Raw genomic sequence first — 10,186 nt, 5'->3', positions numbered from 1 at the left:
CCACCCCCACAACCCTCCTCAGTCCCCCCTACCCCCACGTCCCTATTTATCGGGGACGGGCCTGGGTCCAGGTCACTGCTGCGGCCATGTCCTGTTCCTATTTGCCCCAGCATGCTGAAGGAGCATGCTGGAACAGCAGGGGACAGGGCAGCCATACAGACATTCTGGCCAGGTGCCAGATTATGTCTCTGGAGGATCGGGTGCAGGGGCAATGTGTGGATGTCAGGGGGAAAAACTCCAGAAACCCCAGAAACTCAGTCTCCAGGCATTATCCAGGAGCCATTGTGCCACTTTTTTTCAGTGTGTTGTTTTTTATACCGGGATTTCCTGGTATTAAAATAAGAGTCCGCGCTGCAAATATGCAGTGCGGGGAACATTTTTTTGTTCCCAGCCTGCCTCCTGCATTGTCTCAAACTGCTTTGAGATGCTGCAACAGGCACATGCTCACTTGTCTGGATGCATCCTTTGATGCTAAAGGAGATAGAAGCATATGAGCAGAAGACTTAGCATAGAAATTATAGCGGATAAAAAAATGCCAGTTAAATGTCATAGAAACCAAGATCCCATTTCCTACCATTATTTTTACCTGCTGCCTGCCAGACTTGTTCACAACAGTGGCACATTAACTTAGTTTTTGAATTGTTTCTTATTTTTACCCTAAGCTTCGAGATCTTTGGAAGAATAGTGCTATAAAAGACAGGATATTATTCTAATAGTTTACTGCATTTTTTAAATTTGGTTTGTTGCAAGGAAAAAAATGAACCACACGTCTTGAGTATATACTATTTTGGGTTTTTGGGAGCAATTTTGGGACCACTTGGCTTCAGAATCTTACAGTAATAGTCTAGATGTTCTCATGTGTCTATAATATTGTGATGGATTCGACATTCCAGCAAGGTGCTCCATGAATGTTTCTGGTAGTTTTTGCTATCCTAAGATTTTAGCTTAACAGAGTATCCACAATGCTTTTTTCCTTTCATGTTTTAAACAAGTTCCAATACTTTTCCATTGTGTTCTCAAAGTGAAATCAATTTTGTTTTGGAATGATCTCCTTATATCTCTTGAAAAAGGATGTGTCAACCCTATCATAATGAAAATAACAAAAAGCTTTGTATTTTTTCTTTTTTTAGAGGTGCACTGATATGTGAGTCGCATATTGGATTCGCACTGATAACAGGAAAATTAATATTATTAATATTAATAATATTAAGGCTGGAGACCCTCTGGGTTAAAATCCGTGGGGAACACGGCACAGGGGACACAATGGTGGGAGTCTATTACAGACCTCCCACCCAAAGTCCTGAGCTTGACCAGGAGTTTGCCCAGAAACTGGCTGAGGCAGCTTGCTCCAGGACTATGGTTGTCATGGGTGACTTCAATTACCCAGACATCTCATGGGAGGATCGCTCAGCAAAATCTGAGCGGTCGCAGAGCTTCCTCTCGTGCGTGGATGACCTCTACCTGACTCAAGAAGTCTATGGGCCAACGAGAGGCAAAGCACTGCTCGACCTGGTACTGGCTACTGGGGATGACCTAGTCGGCGACCTAGTGATCGATGGGAAGCTGGGTGACAGCGACCACGAGCTGATCACCTTCACCATCCGCCGAAAAGCTGGCAAGTCGGTCAGCAATGCGCAACTCCTTGACTTCAGGAAAGCCGACTTTGACAAGCTCAGGAGGCTTGTCAGTGAGGCCCTAAGGGACCGTGACCACAGGGAGAGGGGAGTTCAAGAGGAGTGGTTGCTCCTCAAGGGAGCGATCCTCAATGCACAAACTAAGTCTGTTCCATCTCGGAGGAAAGGCAGCAAGAGGGCACAGCAGCCCCCCTGGCTCTCCAGGGACCTAGCAGATCTCCTGAGGCTAAAAAGAAAGGCCTACAAAGGGTGGAGGATGGCAGTCACCTCCAAGGAGAATTATTCCTCACTGGTCCGGTCCTGTAGGGAGCAGACCAGGAAAGCCAAGGCTGCAACTGAACTCCAGCTAGCTTTGAGCATCAAGGACAATAAGAAGTCCTTTTTCAGATATGTGGGGAGCCGGAGGAAAAGCAGGGGCAACATTGGACCCCCGCTGAACCAGATGGGGCAACTGACAACGGACGCCCAGGAAAAAGCCAACCTATTAAATAGGTACTTTGCGTCAGTCTTTCATCAGTCCCATGGGACGCCCATGCCCGCTACAGGGCCGGGAAGTCCGGCTGAGGGTGATCCCCTGCCCTCCATTAATGCTGACTTTCTGAAGGAACATCTTGAGAAGCTGGATACCTTCAAGTCAGCCGGCCCTGACAATCTTCACCCCAGGGTACTCAAGGAGCTGGCGAGCATCATAGCCCAGCCTCTAGCACGGATCTTTGAAAACTCTTGGCGCTCTGGTGTAGTGCCCGAAGACTGGAAGAAGGCCAATGTGGTGCCTATCTTCAAGAAAGGGAGGAAAGTGGATCCGGCTAACTATAGGCCCATCAGCCTGACTTCTATCCCGGGGAAGATCTTAGAAAAGTTTATTAAAGAGGCCATCCTTAATGGACTGGCCGACGCCAACATCTTAAGGGATAGCCAGCACGGGTTTGTTGCGGGTAGGTCTTGCTTGACCAATCTCATTTCCTTCTACGACCAGGTGACCTATCACCTGGACAAGGGAGAAGAGATTGATGTCATATATCTTGACTTCAAAAAAGCCTTCGATCTGGTGTCCCATGATCGCCTCTTGGAGAAACTGGCCAATTGTCGCCTTGGGTCCTCCACGATCCACTGGCTGGAAAATTGGCTCCGGGGTCGGACCCAGAGGGTAGTAATCGATGGAAGTCACTCATCGTGGTGTCCTGTGACCAGTGGGGTCCCCCAAGGCTCTGTCCTTGGACCCATACTGTTCAACATCTTCATTAATGATGTGGACACTGGAGTCAGAAGCGATCAGAACTGGCCAAGTTCGCCGATGACACCAAACTTTGGGGCAAAGCATCCACACCAGAAGACAGGCAGGTTATCCAGGCTGACCTGGACAGGCTCAGCAAGTGGGCGGACGAGAATCTGATGGTGTTCAACGCCGATAAATGCAAGGTTCTCCACCTTGGGAAAAAAAACCCGCAGCATCCTTATAGGCTCGGCAGTGCTATGTTGGCTAGCACTATGGAAGAAAGAGACTTGGGGGTCATCATTGACCACAAGATGAACATGAGCCTGCAATGCGATGCGGCGGCTAGTAAAGCGTCCAAAACGCTGTCTTGCATCCATAGATGCTTCTCAAGCAAATCCCGGGACGTCATTCTCCCCCTGTACTCGGCCTTAGTGAGGCCGCAGCTGGAGTACTGTGTCCAGTTTTGGGCTCCACAATTCAAAAAGGATGTGGAGAAGCTTGAGAGAGTCCAGAGAAGAGCCACGCGCATGATCAGAGGTCAGGGAAGCAGACCCTACGATGACAGGCTGAGAGCCCTGGGGCTCTTTAGCCTGGAAAAGCGCAGGCTCAGGGGTGATCTGATGGCCACCTACAAGTTTATCAGGGGTGACCACCAGCATCTGGGGGAACGTTTGTTCACCAGAGCGCCCCAAGGGATGACGAGGTCAAATGGTCACAAACTACTTCAAGATCGTTTCAGGCTGGACATAAGGAAGAACTTCTTTACTGTCCGAGCCCCCAAGGTCTGGAACAGCCTGCCACCGGAGGTGGTTCAAGCGCCTTCATTGAACACCTTCAAGATGAAACTGGATGCTTATCTTGCTGGGATCCTATGACCCCAGCTGCCTTCCTGCCCTTTGGGCGGGGGGCTGGACTCGATGATCTTCTGAGGTCCCTTCCAGCCCTGATGCCTATGAAATCTATGAAATTATTGGAAGTTGGCCTTTTTTGGATAATAATGTCACCGATAAATGTATGTGCGCAGCTGCAGTATTCATGCAGCCAGGAACCCAAAGGATGTGTCCAGACTTGGGTGGATGTTTGGCTCCCAGGGGACAAGTAGCAGTGCCACACCTTGTGCTGCAGCTACTTGTCCCTGAGGAACACCTGTGTCACGCGTGCTTTGGCACATGGTAAGTTGCCCAGGATGGGGTAGGGGAGGCTGGGGGCAGCACTGTGCTGGCACCAGCAGCCTTTCTGGGGGCTGCAGCTGCGGTGATTTTGCCATGCAGAGCCTGGCCAGCAGCTGCAGCACAGCTCCAAGTGGCCTGGCTCTGCTTTTCAGCAGCACACACTGCCCCAGCATGCACTGCACTGTTTTTATTTTCCCGTGATTTTTTTTGTTCCCTAGATATCCAGAAAAGAAAACCAGTGCAGCGCGCACACAGGCACTGCACCCTTGCAGCGTGGAGAACACTGGACTGTGCGGTATGTGGTGCTACAAATATGTTTGCAGCACCACATACCACACAACTGCACTCATCTGGATGCACCCAAGGGGTGTGTCCAGACGTGCATGGACATTTGGTTTTCTGGGCACAGCTAGCAGCACACCTTGAGCCCCAGCTACTTGTCCCTGGGGAATGCCTGTGCCACGCACGCTTTGGCATGCAGCAAGTTACCCCAGGGGCAGAAGGGGAGGCTGGGGCCAGTACTGTGTTGGCCCCAGTAACCTTACCTGGAGTTCTGGGGGCCTCCCAGGGCTGCAGCCGTGGTGATCCAACTGCACAGAGCCTGGCCGGCAGCCACAGTGCACCTCCGGGCAGCCCAGCTCTGCTTTTCAGCAGCGTATGCTGCCCAAGCATATACTGCTTTGGGTTTTTTTCCATTTTTTTTTTGACCCCTGGATATCCCGGGGTCAAAAAAACCCACAGGAAAAAAAATGGAGTAGCGTAGGCACGGACAGTGCACCCTTGCAGCATGGAGAACACTGGATGTGCGGTATGTGGTGCTGCAATTGTGTTTGCACACCGCATGACCACACTTGCCTGGAGGTGCTCAAAAGGAACATATATAGCCATCTGAATGTCATGAAAGCCCCTCCTCCCAGTCTGTTAATGTTTTCAGGATGAAATGTCCCATATATGACCAACCTGTAATTCCTCCTATTGCCAAACTTGGTTTATGCTTAGGTTGAATCTGATCAGCATGGACCCTTATTCAACAAAACAGAAAAAAATTCAGCTTGCTAAATGCCAGTACAACATCATAAAAATAGAGTTAAAACATTTGTCATTACTTTTACCCACTCCCTATCAGACTTAGTCACAACAATGGCAAATTAACTTAAAAAAAATTGGCATGGCAAAGATACATTGGCAATATTGAAATGAACCACTTAACCTTTTGGTACTAAAAGCTTCCTGTTATAATGAAACATTAGTCATTAAACTCAATGTACGTTGTTAAATATTAGACAAGAGAGGGCATTCAATGGAGGTACTTACATATACTCAGTGATAAGAGCCATCTGTGTTAAATACAGCCTCCAGGACATTTTGTGATTGGCACCCTGTTCCAGTAAACTACAGATGAGTACTAATACACAAGAACTTGGATGGAGGGAGGAAAAGGGGGGACTGTCAGGCTGAAAGCAGGGTTGCCCCATAAGACCTAAATGAAGTGAGGTACACAGCATTGTTCCCTCAAGAATCACAGCCTAGAACCGCAGCAGGGCAAGATGGAAACCAAGTCCAAACCATGTCCAAGCAGCAACTCTGGACCCTAGTCCCTATCTTGGTCAGCACTGGGGAGCAATCACCACCAGCTCTATGTCTGGCATAGATCACAGTGTCCTCTCCATAGCAGCTCAAGTGTCATAACCTGGTTGTGCATGGATGAAGTGGAAGTAGAGTTATGGCACTGTCTGCTCCACATACCCATCAGCTCCCTAAACAACTTGACTCAAGAATGAACATTAGCTATCTCTGTCATTTCATGATTGAGATTCCACAATGAAGCACATACTTGAACCAGAATGCTAAGAAACACCAAGTTCACTATAAAACAGTTGCTGAGCTTTACCCTTTACCTAACAACATTGACATTCAGTTTTATCCTGTCATATTCACACCAGGTAACAGCCGTGGACTCCCATTTCTCACTGATTCACATAGTTATTTACTGGCTCCTCATATCACCTTGTCAGAGTCTTGTTTAACATTTAGAAATATTGCTCTGCATAAGGTAGGAACAATATATTACTCTGTCAGGAGAAGGAAATTTAGAAGCAGCAAATAAGGAAAGGTTTCAACCATTTTGGGAGTCACGGTTGTAAAAGGTGGTATAAAATGGACAAAAAGTAGCAGAGATATCTCCTGCTTTGTATGTTCCTAACTATTCTTAGTTCTCTTGGACTCAGAAAAATGATTTTATAATTCCTACTAAGCACCTTCACCAGGTTACAATGCCAAGGGATTTGCATGAATTTGCACTTTTATGGATTTGCAGATTCTATGGGTTTGCACTTTACAAATAAAGAAATCACAGTAGTTAGAGCATGTTTATTTCCTGCTCATCACTATGGAGTAACTATGTAGAACATGTTCAGGCAAAGGAGACAACCAATTTCCAGAGATATTTCTCCTGCTGTATTTTAACTATATTGTCATGGGTCATTGGTTTCTGAAAACTTTTCAATATTGTATAAATCAACTATGTCCTTGACTGGGAACGAGTGACTGGCTCATCTACAAACCCCGAGTTTCTGGAACAATCTAAAGGATAAACCTGGAGTTCTTACACTAGAAGCCACCACAAAAAGGAGATAGGAAATAGCAGAAGAAAAATCTGATATTGCCATTTTTCCAAACTTCAAACACTTACATACAGTATGCTTGCTTATGCATTAAACGACCCTTATCAGCTACAAGATAGGGGTCACTTAATGCATAAGAAAGTAAACAGGCAAAAAGTACAGTTCTGACATTTCTTTGTCTGTTGTGTATTTTGAGCCTGTAAATAATGTTTTCCTAGCTGAAATCCTTTAGAATAGCTATTCTGAGAAACAATAGATGACTAGCCATAATATTAGGAAGATGTATGTAGGGCTGCATGCACATGGGGAAAATATAACCCTGCAATTTATTGACCCCCTGGTACTTAATTAAAAATGTAGCTCTGTATCATACATCTATATCAATTTTATGCACACACACACACACATATATGTATGAAATCAAAAGTTACAAGGGAAAAACATGGGTGTTTGTATGGTTTTAGCTAACAATAAAAGTGTGTAAATATAGTAAAACATTATTATGGGGGCATACACTGAATGATTTAAAACTAAAACTATGCCAAAGCGCTACAACTGTGGAGATTATACTCCCACTTCAAGATGCAGTAGTAAAAATGGATGGTGTGGAGCTGGGTTACTAGAAATATAGAATAATAGAAAAGAAGGTCTGAAAGGGATCTCAGGAGGACATTGAGTCCAACTCACTTGTTCAGTGCAGGAATATTCCAGTCCAAACCATCCTATAAAAGTGCTTGTCTAAACTATTCCTAAAACCACACAAATGGCTATGTAGCAAAACTAAAAGCCATTTTGGTCCAAAACACTGAGAACACCCTAACTGCCACAGGTAAAGCAGTGAAACAAGGGCAAGTCAAGGCCCCACCGTCTCTAGGGTTCTTAAATACACTCAGATCCAAGACTATTACCTGCATCTAATTCTAGGGCTGGCTATAGATAGAACTCTGAAGATCTTTAGCTGTAAAGGCTAAACTCTTGTCATGGATATGGCACAGTTAGTCTTAAGAACTCCCTCTATCTCCTGCTCACAGGCTATTTGTAGTAACATGACAGTTATTCTCTTATCACTTTCCTCCCATACATCCATGAGATCCCCTATTGTCACAGACAGCTACACAGACAGCTACACAGCCCAGAAAGAGACAAGACTGAAATTCAATGGTCTTAGCAATGAAGCACTCAGACTAAATGAACTCTACAACCATCTGCAGCTATCCCATGGTCCTTGCTCTGATTCAACAAGACCTCAAAGCAGAGCTCACCTGGTTCTGCATAGGAAACACACAGATGCGTCTAGTATGCATGTGTCAATGGAAACCATTCTTTCTTTAATTTTGGTACTGAGGAATGAATACCTAAGCACAGCAGCTCTAGGCAGTGAGATGTGCCAAATATAAATGTATGACTAGGTCTGACCTCTCATGTTCATCAAAAACACTACCATGTTGCTACCATTACTTATCAACATGTGGCTGGCTAGCAGATTGTTTTGGGGAAAGACACAGAATGGGGAAGAAGTCCTAATTTCAGTAAATTAGGGCACTGCATTTCCTGCGCTTGAGGGATTAGGAATTTGGTTAATTGCTTAGTTTTGGGGTGTTACTTTAGAGATGGATAATCTAACAGTTTTAGATAAAAGCAAGTCAAGACTAGAACTCAGGAGTTCCTGGACTATTCATTTTGCTTTGTGCTATAGACGAAGCACATAGCACAGGGCTGCAGAATTTGAACTCTATAGAGGGCCACTTAAAATTTATATTTTCCCACTGAGCTGCTGCCTAGTTTGTCCCAACTCACCAAGCCACCATTATTTCCCTAGTGTGCCATATGTGAACTTCATGTTGTATAGCTACACCATAGTATCCCCCATTTCACACAGGTTCAAGATCTGTTTGTGGCTTGTTAGTTACTTTCCCTAGGACCTGTACTTACTAACTTCAGTAGCAGAGAAATGCTGAACTCATACTTTATATTATGACAGGACAGCACAAAAAGCTCTTTCCTTACCTGATTTTCAGCAGTATTTTCTTCCTTTCTCTTTTCTCCAGCCCTTTTTATTCAGAAGCTGGTGCTGTTGCTGCTATCAACTTACACATCAAGGCCCAGTCTGTGGGGCTGTATTCATCTAGGGGCCAAAGCAATCCACTTCTCCATGTCTCCTTTCCCACATTCCTGTTTAAGAGAAACAGAAGGGATTAGAATTCAGACTTGCAGCACTGCAACCACTAGTAAACTGTTTAAATGCTGGTCACACCGCTGTGATTGCAGACTGACAGCTCCCCTACTGCTCACATAACAACAGCTGACACTGGACACCCAAGGCCCTTTGCTACAAACATGCAAGAGATTCTGCCATCTGACCAGCAGTGTATAGTATTTTATAGAGCCTAAGAACCAGGTCCTGTAATCCTTATTCACCCTAAGCAGCTAAGCAGTGTCTTACTCTGGGTAGTCTTCTTAGTAACAGAGTAAAACTGGCTCCTGGTGCTGCTCTGGCTGTGTAGGAGTAGCCGAATCTGGCTGTATATAGACAAATGGAGTTATATCCTAAAAAAGGGGTTAGAGGAACTACTCACTGGCTAGCATTTCAGGGCCAGATTTCTATGGGTATTAAGGTGCCTAAAGGTACAAGCACATTCTTGTAGGATTTTTCAAAAGCCTGGAGATACTTCTCAGGGCACTTACATACATTTTAAAAAACAGTGATTCTCAACCAGGGTTTTGCGGCACCCTGGGGTGCCCTGAGATCCTTCTCAGGGTGCCACAGGGTGTCACGTTACACTGGCACTGGTAGGTGTGCCAGCACGACTCACATGGCAAGACCCAGGAGTTTTCAAACAGGAATCTGTACTGTCCAAACCATCCTGCCCTGCTCTGATCTTTCCAAGTTCTTTGCAAGAGAATTATTTTTCTGTGGTGAAGACTAGCGAAAGCTGAGAGCTGGCATTTTCCGAGGGCGGCCTGGAGTCTAACGAGGGGCGTCGAGTCTGCCTCGAGTCTAAACAAGGTTGAGAACCGCCGCTTTAGACGCTCGGTCCCGATTTGCGCCACTGAGCTTGCGAGTCAGGACAACAGCATGCAGCGGTGATTTAAGAAGCAGGCTGCTTGGACAACGGCCAGTTCAATGCCCAGAGAAGCTGGCACCGGATGAGGTGAGGATGCCCCCAGAACTCCCCCGGGGCATCTCCCGGGGACTGGTGCCCTGGAGGCACACTGGGAAGCAGAGGAGGGCACAACTGCAGCGTGGGGACACTGGCACCCGCTCCTGTCTGCCTTCCCTTTCAACACGGGGGAGATGAAGTGGGGGGCGGCAGAAAGAGCAGAGGGGACAAAAAAGCAACTCAGGCGGGGCCCTGGGAAGGATCTCCAGGAAACTCCCTGTTCCGGAGGCAGGGAAGTGCCTGGAGGTGCTTCTGAGCCATCCCCCAGCACCGCGCCTGCCCCTTGGGCACCTCCATCCCCAAGCCTGGCCCTGAAGTGCTGGCACGGAAGCGGCCGCCTGCCCTCAGGGAGCAGCCCCGGGGGCCGGCGCCAGCCCCT

General features: G+C 46.7%; 1 protein-coding gene across 1 annotated transcript in view; it reads right to left on the bottom strand.

Annotated features, from left to right (window-relative positions):
• Window positions 1-9,228, bottom strand: part of GPR45 (G protein-coupled receptor 45) — a 26,151-nt gene extending 16,923 nt beyond the window's left edge. Inside the window, 2 exon segments of the mRNA XM_025210524.1 lie at window positions 8,654-8,818; window positions 9,090-9,228. The gene's annotated coding sequence lies outside the window, so the exon portion shown is untranslated.
• Window positions 9,229-10,186: the final 958 nt, after the last annotated feature.

This window comes from Alligator sinensis, unplaced genomic scaffold, assembly GCF_000455745.1.
Source record: "Alligator sinensis unplaced genomic scaffold, ASM45574v1 scaffold335_1, whole genome shotgun sequence".
NCBI lineage: Eukaryota > Metazoa > Chordata > Crocodylia > Alligatoridae > Alligator > Alligator sinensis.
This window is presented reverse-complemented; position numbering and strand designations above follow the sequence as displayed.